General features: G+C 38.1%; 1 pseudogene; it reads right to left on the bottom strand.

Moving 5' to 3' along the window:
* Positions 1–705: 705 nt before the first annotated feature.
* LOC114623666 lies at positions 706–2,757 on the bottom strand (annotated as a pseudogene).
* Positions 2,758–17,530: the final 14,773 nt, after the last annotated feature.

Genomic DNA, 17,530 nt, shown 5'->3' with positions numbered 1-17,530 from the left:
CTCTCTCTCTCTCTCTCTCTCTCTCTCTCTCTCTCTCTCTCTCTCTCCTCTTCTCCCGTCTTCCCTGCTTAGAATCTCTCTACTTAGAATTTTTCCTTTGTTAGAATTTTTTCCTTTTTCCGCTTAGGACCTTCCCATTTTTCCCCTTAGGTAGGAAACTTTTTAAACTTAGCAATAAACTACAATAACTTCTTTAAGTGTCTTTTCTTCCTGCGACCTCAAACCAACAGACCTAAGTTAGAGCCTGGCAGTGCCTGCAGAGACAGATCAAAGGCATTGCTTAATTCTCTGCTGTCCCTGGGCGGAGGTGTTAGTGGCCAGAAACTGCAGTTTCTGGCCTCAGAGGATCAAACAGATAGCAGGTCAGCTACAGTAGTCTAGTAAGTAACTTTAGTAATGTAGATAAGAAAGATTTTATTAAACAGCAACCCTAAATATCTCGTAAGATATTACCCCGAATCTTGTAATACCAAGTCTTACCCCTCACGAACGCTCTTCCAATTCCTATCCCCCTTGCCTGCCTCAAGAAGAACCGACCGACTGGAGGAGAAGAAAGAAGATCACCTTCTCACCCCACCAAGCCAGGTACTGCTCCCGGCACTTCCTCTTGCATGCCCATGTGTGAATCTAAGCCGGGAGAGGCTTACTCAATCTGAAGGCAGGAAATCCTTGCAGTATCCCTCCCAGAATCCACAGGAGCAGCAGCTAGTGTCGCTTCAGCTTCTTCTTGGCCTTTCGCGTTTCATTTCTTCCTCCTCACGCCTCATTTCCTCTAAGTCCTCTTGCATACCTAGTCTTAAAATTTTGGCTTCCTCTTTCTGCTGCTCCTTCCAGCTGCTCTCCATGTAACGTAAGGCATAGTCACTTTCATCTTTATATTTTTTTCGGTCATAGCCAAAAATTTCTCGAATGTGCTTGGATATTTCTTCCTGAGGATCTCCTTCATCTTCTATGAAATCATCCATTTCCGAGTCGTCATCATCTTCATCATCTTCTTCTTCATGCTCTCAAGGCCTTTTGTAGCAAGTAGGGAAGGGAAGCCTTTGAGGACCTTGAGCAGATCTGTAGCCAGAGAGGAGAGGTTTCATTCCATGTATCTGCCCATTGATTGACCGACTAATAATATTCTTGGAAGAAATTGTTTCTGAGACAACAGTGCATTTGGGCTTTGTGGGGAGGCCTGGGTTACTAACTATTCGTCCAGGTCCTAAGCTGTTCACTGGTCTGCCAGGCTCTGAATTTACAGTTCGTCCAGCTAGAATAGAACCACTTATGGATCTCCCAGGGCCACTGACTGACCACCCAGGAGAGCCTAGACTGTTCATTGGTCGTCAAAGGTCATATGGACTGTTTACAGGCTGTTCAGGGCCTCCAGAACTGCCCATAGGTCTTCCAGAACCAGCAGATCCACTGATGGGTTGCCCAGGGCCACTTGAGCTGCTTGTAGGCCGTCCAGGGCCATTTGTGCCATTGAGTGTTCGTCCAGAGGAATGTGAATTGCTGGGCAGCTTTCTGATCCCACGGACTGACTGCTGAGATCCTGAGCTGGAGCTGCCATTCTGGCGCCTGGGCACAGGGCCAGAACTAAGTGTGGGTCGAGCTGTCCCCGGAGTAGGTTGCCCAGGAGCAGAGCCAGAGTTGCTGCCTGGCTGTCTGACACCTGGACTCTTAGCTTTGTTGTGTGAGAGAACTGTGGGCCCAGGCTTGGAATGGCTTGGATGAAAAGGAAGAGGTTTTTTGGCTTTGTGCTCAGAAGCAGACTTCTGAATCCTGCTAGCAGAAGTCTTTGGGACACTTGGTGAACAGGTGCTGGGGTGGGGCTTTCCAGCCCCATTGAAGATAGGCCAGTTGTGACCCTCTTGAAGTGAGGACTGGGAGCTACTGCCAGATCCTACCTTGGTCCTCTCTCCTGACAGGGATTTGGATGACGACAAAGCTACTTGTTTCTCATTGGTGTGCTGGGTCTGAATTTCTTCTCAGCATGAGGAAAGGGCAATCCTTTGGAAGAAAGCTGCCTGTCCCCAGAAACTTTGCTGGGTCTTGTGCCCATGATATCTTTATGAGAGGGTGCCCTCTTGGACACAGGTGGAGGTAGTTTGGTGTCAGGTTTAGGTTTCTTTTTCCTATGCTTTTGTTCAAGAAACTCTCGCTCCCTCATTTCCTCTGCAGTCAGGGGCCGATCTTCTGCTTTCTTCACTACCTTGATCTCCACTGGTTCAAATTGCTTCTTCTCAGCTAGCCTCAGTAAGTCAGTGAAGTTCACGGGTTATGGGACATTTTATGGGGGGCCTTTGGCTTGTTTTCAACCTTGGGAGGCTCTTGCTCCTCCTCATAGTCCTGGTCCAACTCAGCCTGACTGTACTCTATCATGTCTTCCTCTTCCACATCATATTCCTGATCAGTTCCCTGGCTCAGGTGGCTTCCCACCACCTGCTTCTTCTTTGTCTTTTCCTCAATAGGAATCCCATGGTAACCATGGAAATTGTCCTTTGTCCTCTTGGCCATAGCTCTTGCTTTTTTGTCGTGTGTGAGCTCAATTCACTTTTTCACTAGTTCCTCTTTCCTCTTTCTCTCTTCCAAGGCTTTTTGTCTAAGCTCCTCCTCTTTTCTCCCAAGGAAAGCTTGCACAGCTGCTGACTGGACACCTTTCAGTTTTGGGTCTTTCTTCGGAGGTCCCACGGCCAAACCGTACCTTTACGGTACATGGTTGGCACCTTGTCCTTTGGAAGCGATCAAGTGGATTTCCCTGAAGTCCATGTCTGCCCGAAGAGAAAAGCCCGGCTGGGCTGGGCCCTTGGGACATGGCGGATGCGAGTCTTGTCGCTCGCTCGCAGAGTCTAAGCTCTACTGACTGGCTTGCCTTGGTGGCTCTTCTCCCCGGTAATTTTCTTAATAAATACAACTTATCAAAGTTAAATCAAGACGGACATACAATTTAATAGACATATATTACCTAAGGAAATTGAATCAGTCATTTAACTCTCCCAATAATAAACAGTACTGACCAATTTCCCTTGTGAACATACATGTAAAATCACTGAACAAAATATTTACAAACTAAATATAAGAATGCAATAATGATGATCCATCTATCCTGATCAGCTAGGTCTCATCTCAGTCGTGCATGGATGGTCCAAAATATGAAAATCAGTCAGTGTTATCTACAATATAAACGAACTGAAAGAAAAGAAAATTGATCATCTCATTAAACACAGAAAAGGTCTTTGACAAAGTCCAAAACCCTTTTATGACAAAGGTCTTAGAGACATTAATAATCAAAGGACATATCTAAACCTAATAACGGCAATTAGGAACAAGTCTATATTCAAGATAAAATTAAATGGGGAGGCATTCAAAGCAATTCCACTAAAATCAGGAACAAGACAAAGCTGTTTATTCTCCCCATGCCTATTCAATACAGAACTTGAAGACTAGCTAAAGGAATAGGACAAGTGAAAAAGATCAGGGAGCTATAAATTGGAAAGGAAGAAGTGAAAGCATCATTATTTGAAGTTGATATGATAGTATACATTAGAAACTCCAAAAATTCTACCAGGGAATGCCTATAGATGATAACACCTTCATTAAAGTAGATTGATACAAATTGACTCAAAAATAATCTGTGGCCCAACTGTATACAAAGGACAAAAGGACTGAGACAGAACTCAGAGAAATAACATCACTCACAATAGTCATAAACAATATAAAATATCTAGGGGTAATCCTAAACAAGAAAGTGAAAGACTTGTTTGACAAAAACTTCCAGGTTTACAGAAAAGAAATTGAGGAAGATAACAAGATGAAAAAATCACTCATGGTCCTGGATCAGTAGAATTTGCATATTAAAAATAGTCATCCTTCTAAAACCAATCTGCATATTCAACCCCATCCCCAACAGAACTCCAATAAAATAGACCTTGGAAAAGTAATACTGAAATTTATATGCAATACAAAAACAAAAAAACAAACAAATACCAGGATAGCAAAAGCTATCCAGCAACAAAAGAATTTCTGTAGGAATTCTGGAGAAATTCAGGAATTTCCATGCCTGATTTCAAGCTGTAATACAGAGCTATAGTAATAAAAAACACATGGAATTGGCATTACGCAGACAGCAAAAGAACATGGGCCACAAGATCAACTCAACAGGCCTGATAGGGCTCACATAGACTGAATCTTCAATCTAAGAGCCTGCATGGGCCTACACTCTGTGTTGTGCAAACATGAATTGTTTGCTTAGCTTGATGTTTTTGTACAGTTCCTAATTATCAGAATGGTGGTATCTCTGACTCTTTGTTTGTGTTTTTGAGACCCTTTTCCTCCCACTGAGTTGTCTTGTCCTGCCTTAATATGAGGGTTTGTGGCTGATCATATTGCATCTTTTTATGCTATGTTTGGTTGATATTCCTAGGAGACCTGCAATTTTCTGAAGAAAAACAAAGGATCAGAAGATTTGGTGGACTGGTGAGGTTGGGGTCAGGACTAGGAGCAATAGATGGAAAGGAGGATGATATTGAGATATATTTTACAAGAAAAGAATAAATATGAAGAAAAAGTCTACTTTGAAAAAAGCACACAAAAATAAAATTTCAAAAATAAACAAAAAAGAAATAATAGTTAATTGTTTTTCTTATTATTCTTCCAGACCTATCCATCATACACTTTTATTAGTAAAATTATTTTAATTTTACCTATACATATTGTGTTTATATTTTTTTCTTTTCCTCCTAATCCCTCCTGCATTTATGTGCATATACATATAGTCACAAATAAATGTGGCTCCCATCCCTTATCATAGAAAATTCTTTTAGCAAGATCTGATGGACATTAAGAGATCTACAGTCTTATTTTTATACTCAGAAAAAAAAAAGAGATCTACAACTGGTCAAATTGCAGAGAATCAGAGACTGCCAGGTACCTGACACCAGTGCATACATCTACATTGCAATCCACACACCTAAGACTCAGAGAACATCCTAGAATGGGAGACAGCAGATTTTAAGAATGTCAGAAAGTCTGTTTCAAGACAGTGTCTTCAACTTATGACAAGGAAGCAATACCCATGTCATATCAACTATATGACTGCCTAAGCAAACTTTTCTTTTTGTCATAAGGTCTGCCATTAACCTGAAGCTTCCCAAATAGGGTACGTTGGTGGGGCAGGTTATCATTTCTGATCCCCAGAAATTTGACGAACAATATTATTTTTACATCCTATGGAACTCTAATCCTGGTAATCTATGACTGTTACAGGTGTTAATAACACTCATTCTTCAACAAGCAAACTTAAGTTTCAGATTAAAAAATATTTCTAAAAACAACTTAAATTTTCAGATCAATTTCTGGCCTGAATCTGTCCCATGGAAAATATTATCTGATTAAAGTTTTACTGTGTTTTTACATTCATCCTACCTGAACTGAGTTGTACCTATCACCTAACCAAAGTAAAACTTAAGATTATCAAACATGTACACTAGTGATACACACACATACACACACAAACACACACACACATGAATTAATCATATAATGAATTGAATGAAATCAACATCGTTTCAGTTACAATTAATTTAACTGATATCCTAGAACTCATGTTCTAGAAGTACATTTCTTGCTTATATAATATCAGGAGAGCAAGCACTTTCACACAATTGAAATGGGTGCTTTTTGAGTAAGTTCAAAATGATCTGCTCTGGGGTTTGATCCAAGTGAAATAGAGCACAGAAGACCCTGTCAAATTCATAGGATCAATGCTGTACTTCAAATTGATTTTGAAAAGAGGCATGGCAAAAACAAATGAGACAGTAGCATATAGTTACGACAATATAAAGACGTAACTATACTGGACAAATACACTACAATTACCACTAGAGCAAGAATACATATTACTTAACTCTAGTCCTATCTCTCCAGGCTTTATTTGAAGGAAGAGCAAAAATACAAAGTCTATGTGACAGATATTAATTGTTAATATATGATATTTTATTTATCACAAGGTTAGAAATTAAATAAACATTCCCTTCCAAGGTCACTAAGACCATTTGAGAAAGATCAAAAAATAGAAAGGATGCCTTTTAGAGTTGGAGCTCCAACCTAAGCATGTCATTTTTTATCACAGCCTTGTTAATTGAAACAAAATAGAGACCTATACTCAAGTAAATGATATAATCATCTTAAATAGTAAGTAATGATCATCTTGGTCCAAATTAATAAACAGGAAAAGTGGTCAGAAGTACCAATTATTTTCATTTTTGTCCATCTTACTTTATATTGAGTAAAATTAAGTACCAACTAAATGTAGAGGAGAAAATAATGTTGCTGCATTTAAAGTATGCAAACACTACAAAATCAACAGAAAGAGATAACTACTATTGATTTTGTAAAGTATTAGCTGGGATTTTACAATTGCCAGATTTATAATATTGATTGATAGATGGTAAACAGCTAAAGCAAGAGGCTAATTACTGGTAAACTTTAGGATTAAAGTGGATCTTGGAATCAAGATAAGAATAAATCAGAAAAAAGTAAATTTACATTCTCCAAAATTCTGAGATAGAACATAGACAAAACTCAGAGGAATATAGAATTATTTTAAAGTCAGCTATCTTAAAAATGGTAATTTTAGAAAACAATGTTCAAAATACAGATTCTTTCTGTATATTTAAATCCAAATTATATCTTGAATTGGTATGGTACCTTTCCTCAAAGTGATGGTTTAATACTGATAAATTATTATTAAAATCTATAATTCATAATAGTTATTAGTCATTGCATAATATAATGAATAGATTTTTACAAATGTATATTGTGCATTATAATATCATTGATAATGATTTCAATACCTTAAAATATCTATTGAATTCTGTTCACCCTATCATTTCCTCCTATAATACTCAGAACCACTCATTTTTTTCTTTTTTACTGGATATTTTATTTATTTATATTTCAAATGTTATCACCCTTCCCAGTTTCCCCTCCTCAAACTCCCTACCCTTCCCCTGCCTCTATGAGGGTGCTCCTCAACCCACCCAACCACTTCCACCTTAGTGCCCTAGCATTCCCCTATACTGGGTCATTGAGCCACACCAGGACCAAGGAGCTACCCTTCCATTGATGTCTAATAAGGCTATCCTCTGCTACATATGCAGTTGGAGCCATGGGTCCCCCCATGTGTACTCTTTGGTTGGTGGTCTACTCCCTGGGAGCTCTAGGGGGTCTGGTTGGTTGATACTGTTGTTCTTCCTATGGGGTTGTAAATCCCTAAAGTTCCTTCAGTCCTTCCCCTAACTTTCCCATTGGGGTCACTGTGCTCAGTGAGATTGTTGGCTAGAAGAATCCACATCTGCATTGGTCAGGCTCTGATAAAGCCTTTCAGGGTACAGCTATACCAGGCTCCTGTCAGTAATCACTTCTTAGCATCAGAAATAGTGTTTGAGTTTGGTGTCCGCAGATGGGATGGATCCTTACGTGGCAGTGTCTCTGGATGGCCTTTCCTTTTATCTCTTTTTCAGTCTTTATCCCTGCATTTTCTTTTGACTGGAACAATTCTGGATTAATATTTTTGAGGTGGGTGGGTAGCACTATCCCTCAACCGGGGGCCATGTCTATCCACTGGCTATGGTCTCTACAGATTCTATCTCCCCTTTGTTGGATATTTTAGCTAATGTTGTCCCTGTTGGGTCCTGAGAACTTATTGGGTCCCTGGCATCTGGAACTTTCTAGTGGCTACTCACATTTGCCACAGTTTCAATGTCATAAATAACATAAATATGCTTAAATATCATAAAACTAGAATAATGCATTGTGTAACCACTTCATATTATCTTCCATAAAGAAGTGTACATTCCAATTTCCTTGTGTTTCTTCTGTAGTTTAAGAGTTGATTTTTTTTGCCTTTTTTGCTGAAAAGTATCCTACTTTTTTAATTAGCCCAATTTGTCTATTCTTCTACAGAAGGAAATTTTATTTGCTTCTAAATTTTGTAAAGTTTACATGCAGATGATTTTGACATACATGTGCAAAGTTTTGGTACATATCAGAGAGTGGTTTCATTATTTTATTTTAAGACATTAAGTTTGAAAGAAACTGGAAAGAATTTTCAAGATTTGTACCATTTACAGTTCACATTAGTCCATAATTGTATTTCCTATTGATCTATTCATCTGGCAGCATTTGAAGTTGTCATTATGTTAAATTTTAACCACATTGATAGGTCTGTAGGGGCAACATACCACTGTAGTTTCAATTTGTCACAACTTTCTTATTTTCTTTATGTACATCTCCTTTTGAATTATTTTCTCATGTCTGGACCTATTTTAGATGTTTTATGTTTGTTAAATTCAAGACTTTTTGGCTTCTTGGAAACCAGTGATTTATCAAATACATGAATTGCAATATTTCTGCTGATATGTCCCTTTTTTTCTATATTATCTAAGCAGTATCCTTCATAGGGCTGATTGTTAAAAATCAAGTCCAATTTAATAGTCTTTTCCTTCACAGATTGTGCTTGAGGTGTTATATTTAAAACATCAATACCAAACTCAAGTTCAGATTAATTCTATTTTACAATATCTTCTAGTTTTATGTATTTGACAACTACATTTATATCTCTTATCCACTTTTTTTAAATTATCATATTTGAGTCAGGATTCTTGTTGTGCTTGGTGCACTTTTGAACTAGAATATTCAATTGACATGACACTACTTTCTTGAAAATGGTATCCTCTCTCCATCAAAAGAAGAAAACCTTTTCATTTATTCTCTTTTCTAAAAAAAATAATATGAACTTCCTTTTTCATGCAGTTTAAAAATTGCTGAGTTTTTTTTTATTGTTTGTCCCTCTAACACAGAGTCATACAAAGATTCATCTGTATGTATACTATGTTTTCAGAGTATTTCCTATTATTTCTGCCTTTGCTTCCATGATGTTCCCTGAGCATTGTCAGGAGAGGAATTGAAAGTTAGTGTCTCCTAAAGCAACCCAGCTAAACAGAAACTCACGCCCCTCCTTCCACAATCTAAAGTACTAGGTCAACAGAAGTGTGCCATTAGGCCTGGCTTGTATTTGACGCATGATTAGTGTTTGAGAAGGCTTTATTGCAGAACCAAAGAAAATATCTTAAAAATGCCTTCTGAATAATAAAGTATGTGTTTTCCTGAAGTGACTTTTACTTTCTAAGACCAGTGACTAATTTTTTTCTACTTTCGCTCTGTTTCCCAAATCCTCTAATTCAAGTTTTCCATTTCATATATTTCTGGAGTTTTAGGTAGTGCTAAAGAGCTAAAATAGCTATCCTATACATTTATATTCTTTAAAAGAGATGCTCATTGTGTACAACAATCCTTAAAATAGAAATATTTGTATGGTAGAGAAATATTTGATATGATGGGAGGCAATAAGAAAATTAAGGTTGATAAAATTTCTTTTGGTAATAAATGAACTACAATGTTTAGGAACACTTAGCCTATTGCAAATGATAGCCCTAGTGACTTTTTCTTGCAATTTCTGATTAATGTGAATTTGAAACATAGAGACACACACTTTTTTGAGAAAGAATATTTAGAATGTCTAAATATTTTGTTTTACTAAATTGCACAGAAAGTTCCCTGATATTTGATCATTTGAAACTAGTCTACACTCTTTCTCATGTTTTTCCTCTGGAATAATAAATTTAAAGATAATTTGAAAGATTATTCCCTAAATCCCTTTTTCAATTAGTGTAAAAAGTATTTTAACAGATCTAATAAAAATTTTGATCTGAACTACTAGGTACTAAAAGAATGCATACAATATATTATATGACCTCTAAGGTCCTCTTTATTTTTCAAGTTCTTTATTGCTAGATATTCTTCAGGAATCTACTTAGGGGAAGCACAGCAGTATTACCAGTTATCCAAAGAAAGGGTTTTAAGCATTCAGTGTCATTCTTTCATCACTGAATCAGAAATAAATATTAAAATGCCATGGCCTGTTAATTTGAAAATGATGCACTAACAGCTTATGCCCAGTTCAATTAAGATTATTTAATATATTAAGCCCAAAAAGGCAATGATGTAAGACAGAAGAAAAAAACAAAGTATGAGCCAGAAAAATCTCTATTTTGAGGTAAAAGCAAGAAGAACAAAATATCCTAATGTTTAATAAATAATAATCGTTCTCTTCACTTACAATTTGATTGTACAATGGATTTGGGTGTGAGGAAAGATCCCAGTGGATGTCCAATTAAACTCTTATAATCTACTGTGTGACTATATCTGTGGCCAAATATAGATTAGCTAATATATAAAACCTAATTGTCTGATCAGTCAAATATGCACTTGTGTTTCATGTTTCATCATTTCATTGCTTGTTAATCTTCTTAAATCACAAAGGAAAATGTATTTTTCAAGGAAAATGGTTATATTTAATACAATTAGTTTGAATCTTGTGAAGCATACATTTATAGTTCTTTGGAAAGTTAGATATATCAAATGATTCTTTGTTGGTGCACACAGGTTAAAGGATGTCGTGCTAAACAAACATGTGGAAGACTTTTTCTGATGCATACACAGGTGAGAGGACATTTGGATATCACAAACACATGAAAGAATGTTTTATGGAGTATAAATATGACTCCACAGACAATGAGGGATGAACAGTGAGCCTTGGTTTGGTTTACTCAACCTTGCTATTCTTTTCTAAAGACATGCATGTGTTGGTTTGCCTTACTTAACATTGTTGAGCTTAACTTGGGATAACACTGCTATTGTTAGAAAATTGCCAAAGAACTGCTTGTGAGATTCCTTTGGCAGCTTCCTGCATACATGGCTTTGCCTTAGATTAGTTTGTGAGCCTGGCAGTTTCTTCATGATTGAACTACAGCTGCCTGGTGTCTCCTTGTTCAAAGGACTGGACTGTGGCTACTGGTTCATGCCTGGTGTTGGCCTGCCTAGAAGACTGGTCTGCAGCTGCTAAATCCTATTTGGTCTAATTCCCCCATATCCTAATAACTTTTCCACCTGTACTGGATGGTGATATATAGGAGAGGTTGAACCCTTATTTAAAAAGGTTATAAAAAATGTTATGCCTACAATCATGTCTTTCATGTTTCACTGAGACACAAAATCTTATTTCTATTAATGCTGTTAAATATAATTCTTACCACATGGTAGTATTCAGAGTAAACATAAATGATGTGTAAAAACAGCATTATAAATATGCAAGTTAGTTTAATGTCAATTTAAAATCAGAATACAGCATTGAATGTTGATAATATGAGGACAAAAGACTGAGATTACAGAGACTTTGAAAATAAAGATTGAAAGTTGTTTTTTTACTAGTATTTGATAATATTGATAAAACCACTATTTCCTTACTTGTCTGACAATTATAGTCAATTTCTATGTAAAGATCATATTTTGAAACACTTGTTATAAAAAAATGGTATATCAAATGTCACCAAAAGGAGATAGGGTTCTAAAATAGAAGATACATTGAAAATGTAAAGTAGAACTTCTGGAGGAATCACCATCCCTGATTTCAAGCTGTACTACAAAGCAATAGTGATAAAAACTGCATGGTATTGGAACAGAGACAGGCAGGAGGATCAGTGGAAGAGAATGGAAAACCCAGAAATGAACCCCCATACCTATGGTCACTTGGTCTTTGACAAAGGAGCTAAAACCATCCAGTGGATAAAAGACAGCATTTTCAACAAATGGTGCTGGTCCGACTGGAGGCCAGCATGTAGAAGATGCAAATTGATCCATACTTATCTCCTTGTAGAAAACTCAATTCCAAGTGGATCAAGGACCTCCACATAAAACCAACTACACTGAAACTAATAGAAGAGAAATTGGGGAAAAGTCTCGACCACATGGACACAGTAGAAAAGTTCTTGAACAGAACACCAATGGCTTATGCTCTAAGACCAAGAATTGACAATTGGGAGCTCATAAAACTGCAAAGCTTCTGTAAAGTAAAGGACACAGTCAATAGGATAAAGCGACAACCAACAGATTGGGAAAAGATCTTTACCAACCCTACATCTGATAAATGGCTAATATTTAAGGTGTACAAAGAACTGAAGAAATTAAACTCTAGACAATCAAATAACCCTATTAAAAATTGCAGCACAGATCTGAACAAAGAAATTTCAACTGAGGAAGCTTGAATGGTTGAGAAGCACCTAAACAAGTGTTCAGCATCCCTAGTCATCAGGGAAATGCAAATGAAAACAACACTGAGATTCCACTTCATACCAGTCAGAATGGCTAAGATGAAAAGCACAGGTGACAGCAGATGTTGGCAAGGATGTGGAGAAAGAGGAACAAGAGGAACACTCCTCCACTGTCGTGGGATTGTAAACTGGCACAACCACTATGGAAAGCAATCTGGCAGTATCTCAGAAAACTGAACATAGTGTTACCTGAGGACCCAGCTATACAACTCCTGGGCATATACCCAAAAGATGTTTCAACATACAACAGGGACACATGCTCCACTATGTTCATAGCAGCCTGATTTATAGTAGCCAGAAGTTGGAAAGAACCCAGATGTCCTTCAACAGAAGAATGGATGCAGAAAATGTGGTACATTTATACAATGGAGTACTACACAGCTATTAAAAACAATAAGTTCATGAAATTCTTAGGAAAATGGATGGAGCTGGAAAATATCATCCTGAGTGAGGTGTCCAAATCTCAAAGGAACATACATGGAATGCATTCAATGATAAGTGGATATTAGCCCAAAAGCTCACAATACCTAAGACAAAATGCATAGACCACATGAAACTCAAGAAGAAGAAAGAAGACCAAAGTGTGGGTACTTTGGTCCTTTCTAGAAGGAGTATCAAAAGTTTCAATCAGAGATCCTAAAGTATAAACCTCCTGCATGAGAGCTCAAAGGGAGGGACTCATGTCTCCACCTATATTGGTAACTGAGGGTAGCCTTGTCAGACATCAGTGGAAGTATAGGGCCATGGTCCCCGAAAGTTTGGATACCCTAGTGTTCAGGAATTCGAGAGCAGGGAGATGGGACTGGAAGGTTGTTTGAAGCACACCCTCATAAAAATAAGAGGAGTGGGTATGGGATAAGGAATTTTAGGGGCAAATGGGAGAGGAGATAACATTGAAGGTAAGTACATAAAATATCCAATAAAAAAATCAGATAAAGGGTCAAAAAAATAAAGAGAGAGAGTTTACTTATTTCATATTATTTTCAAAGGTTTCTAGGAGATGCTAACTGGCTAAGAAATTATTTTAAGCTCTCCAAAAAAGAATTTAAGTCTCTGTTTAATATTCTCAAGAGAGATGTAAATCATAATCTCTCTCAACAATTAATTGACAAAAGAGAAGTAATCTCACAAAAAAGTAGAAGAAGCTATTATTAATCGATATATTATAAACTCTGATTAGTTGTCGGCTGTGCTATAACAGTCCTTTGATAAAAGATTGTTAATATAGATTTATATTTCTTGAAATAATGTCCACATGATTCTCCTAGTGTGGAAGGAGCAATGGTTGGTGCTTCTGCCCTGATTTTACAAGAACACTGAAAAATTGGCTTTAAAAACTAAAGAGGGGGAATGGTACCCCCCCAGAAGAAGTCCCCCTGAAATATTCTCCATTATGCCTTGTTCACCTTTAACTCTCTTAAACTGAAAGCTCATGGCAAATCTGGTGCTGACAACCTCTGTCATCACCAAGACCTATAAAAACTATGCCACATGTATGGGGAAGGACTCTCTTACCCTTAAAGGGAATAGCCCAAACCCAGTTCACTTATGGGGCTGAGGATTGATATGCCTGTTTGATACCACAGAAGGCACAGCTAATTGGCTACCAAAAAGATTAATGCAATAAATAGATACCCCCACAAAGCCACGCCCAACCATAAATAAGATAAATAACAATTTACATCCAGGGAAGAGAAATCTCCCTGAGAATTCCCTTCTTTATATTTTCCAGGTAAAAATGAATCACCTGTGATGTCTACTGTTAGAAGTTCTAATACAGACGCTGGCCTCTGAATTTATACTACTCAGACTTTCAAAGGGCTATTGACAAGAACATCAAACAGCTAGTGCTTGACATCACTAATCTGAAGAAATCCCTGGTTTCACTGTCTGAAGAGACCTCCAAAAATCGCAAAGATCCTTATTGGACTTGATTTACTCTATTATAATAGAAAAGGCTGTGTATAGCTCTTGACTGTGTACAACCTTAAAGAAAAATATTGCCTTTACATAGACAAGACAGGGATGGTTAAAGAGAGCATGAAATAGGTCAGAGAAGGCCCTGAGAAAAGTCAGAGTGAGAAAGAGAAAGATGAATGCTGGTACAAGAATTGGTTTTCAGCCTCTCCATGGTTGTCAACCTTACTTCCTCCCATCTTGGGATCATTATTTGGGTTCTTTTTGCTTATTTCTTCTGGTCCCTGGGCTTCAAATAGGCTGACTAACTCTGTGAAACAACAGATAAATACTTTGGTAGCAAAACCTACTCAGATACATTATCATAAGTTAGCTATGGAGGACCACGAGACTCAAGATGAGGTTATTACTTTATCCAGGGTGTTCCGAAAACCCATCTCCACCCAACCTAAAAGAGGGGATTTCTGTCCCTAGACCAGGCAGAGAGGGGCCATCCAGAACCCCCTCTGACAGGTGACCTGAATTCATGCTTAGGCTCTGAGGCTAAGCACTGCAAGGGAATATCAATAAAAGTTAATAATATCTCTCTGGGTTCTCTGAGGGACAAGCCTGACTGCATAGAGGTTGATGTCAAAAGTATCCTCTCTCCAGGAAAAAGACATCAGTACAGGTATGGCCCTCATGCCTCACTGGACAAGAACAGGTGGACCAGAGCCATTACAAAGTCCCCTTCAATTACTGGAGGCCAGGCCTCTATCCCTGCCTTCACAAGATTAGATTCGCCACAGCTGTCTATACTTAGAGGAGGGAGGAGATGTCAGGGGCAGCCCTGCTTATACACTGAAGGCCTAAAATCAGCCATAGGCCTAAAATCAGCAATAGGCCTGTCATACATATATACTAACACCAAGTCTTGGGTCTCTGTGGACAAACACTGAAACAGATGGCTATAAGCAATTGTAAACAGGCAGTTTTGTGACAATTTACCAGCCTGAGTAGTCATAGACTTTGTAAATAGGTAGCCTTGGCAGATAATACCAACGTAGATAGGGACAAGTGAATCATAGGCAGAGTCATAGTGACGTATCCCCTGAACCCTCACCCAGCCGATACTCTTTTCTGAAAGATATCTGTATCCTCCCTGAACACCCAGGCTCCAGTGTCATCCCCTCCTTCCCCACGTCCTGCCTTTTTGTGTTTATAACCCCTGTGTGAATGAGTATAAATTACAATTTGAAAAAAAATTATATATATATATATATATATATATATATAATGTAAAGTAGAATTTAATATTAAATTATTTATGAGAAAATAACATAAGCACAGAATTTCTCAATTTCATTTGTATTTGAGCCATCAGATTCTAGTGTCTAATAACCTTGTTTTGTTTAAAAGCTTTAAGCTTGATTCCATGGGCCATATCTCTGCATGCATTCCTGGAGGCCTTCTGCCATCCAGGACAACCAGGTGACATCCTCATACCACAATAACCTCCTCCCTGGTTCTCCCAGCAAGCTGAGCAGCCACTGGGTCTGCCTTCTCCCATCTGTATTCCAACTTCTGGTCAACATCCTGACTTGCAAACTGGGATCTCAACTCCATTCTCCCAGCCACGATTCTTGATACATTCCTGGTGGAGATCTGCTGAGGCTAGGGTCACTAGATCAGATGCCAATGCCACAATACTCTGCTCACTGTGTCTCCAGGGAAGCCCAAAAACAGAGGATCTACCCCAACACCTCTATGACCCATCTTCTGGTCCATACCTCTACATGGAATTCTGAAGGCCTGCAGCCATGAAAAACTTTCAAACCTTTATACCTCCCAGAAATTCAGTTCCCATCTGGGATAACCAGCTATACTTGCAATTCTAAAGACCTGCTGCCATCAGGGAATACCAGATGAAGGCCTACTACTAACCAGAGCAACAATTTCTGTTTGCAATCCCTGAGGCCTGCTGCCATCAGGGACTACTAGCTTTACCTCCAGTCTCACAGGCCTACTGGACTACCAGGGCTAAAAACACCAGTGACAACAAGATGGCTAAAGGTGAGCATAAGAAAAAAATTAACAAATTAACAAAAGCCACCATATTGCACCAACAGAACAACGATATCCCTAGTAGAATAAGACCTGGATGTCCTAGCACACTTGAAGCACAGGAAAATGACCTTAAATTTAATCTTATGAATATGATAAAGGTCTTTAAAGAGGAAAAAAACATATCCCTTAAAGAAATACAAGAAAATACAAACATGCTGAGGTCTTTAAAGAGGAGATGAATAAATATATGTACAATAAAATATAATCAAACAGGTCAACAGAGTGAAGAAAATTGTCCAAGACATGAAAATGAAAAAGAAAGTATAAAGAAAATACAAACTGAGAGAATCTTGGAGGTATAAACCTATGAAACAGAACAGGAGCTAAAGACTCAGGTATCACCAACAGAATACAGGAGAAGAAATAACAAATCTGAGTCATAGAAAATTCTATATAAGAAATGGATACATTGGTCAGAGAAAAAGCCAAATGTAAAAAGCTTCTAAAACAAAACTTTCAGGAAATTTGGGATACTATGAAAACACTAATCCTAAGAAAAAGAGGAAAGAAAAAGATGAAGAATCCCAGATTAAAGGCCCAGAAAATGTGTTCAACAAAACCATAGAAAAAAAACCCTTCCTATTCTAAAAATATAGATGGCTATAAATGTAAAAGAAGCTTACAGAACACCAAATAGGTTGGATCAGAACAGAAAATCACACACCCATACAATCAAAACACTAAATGCACAGAAGATTGCAATTTTAAAGGGGCTAGGGGAGAAGGGCAAGAAACATATAAAGGCAGACCTACCAGAGTTACACATGCTTTCTCAACAAAGACTCTAAAAGACAGAAAGGAATAGACTAATGTCTTGTAGACCCTAAGAGATGACAGATGTTAACCCAGAATACTGTGTCCAGCAAAACTTTGCATAACTATAGATGGAAAAAGCATGAAATTTCATGACAGAACCAAATTTAAACAATATCACCACATAACCTATTTCTAGAGATGACACCAGAAAGGAAATCCAGACAAGCTGCCCAGCCTGATACACAGGTTCCTTCCTGTTTCCAACTATGCAATGGAGCAGATCCTGTGCTACAATGTCCCAACCTGCCCACACTCAGAGATAGCTTGGCCCCCAGAAGTTCTGACACACATAGGGTAATAGGGGAGGCCCCAACCATTGCTCCAATATCTGGCAAAACTGGAGCCTCCGTAAGCCCAGGGGACACAGGAACTCCAGCTCAGTTGGAGACACACATTCCTTCCATTTTGCATCTGCACCTTGTAGGAGATCCTGTGCACACCCCCACCAACCTGCCCACATCCAGAGACAGCTT

The sequence above is a fragment of the Grammomys surdaster genome, unplaced genomic scaffold (assembly GCF_004785775.1).
Source record: "Grammomys surdaster isolate TR1022 unplaced genomic scaffold, NIH_TR_1.0 61, whole genome shotgun sequence".
Taxonomy (NCBI): Eukaryota; Metazoa; Chordata; class Mammalia; order Rodentia; family Muridae; genus Grammomys; species Grammomys surdaster.
This window is presented reverse-complemented; position numbering and strand designations above follow the sequence as displayed.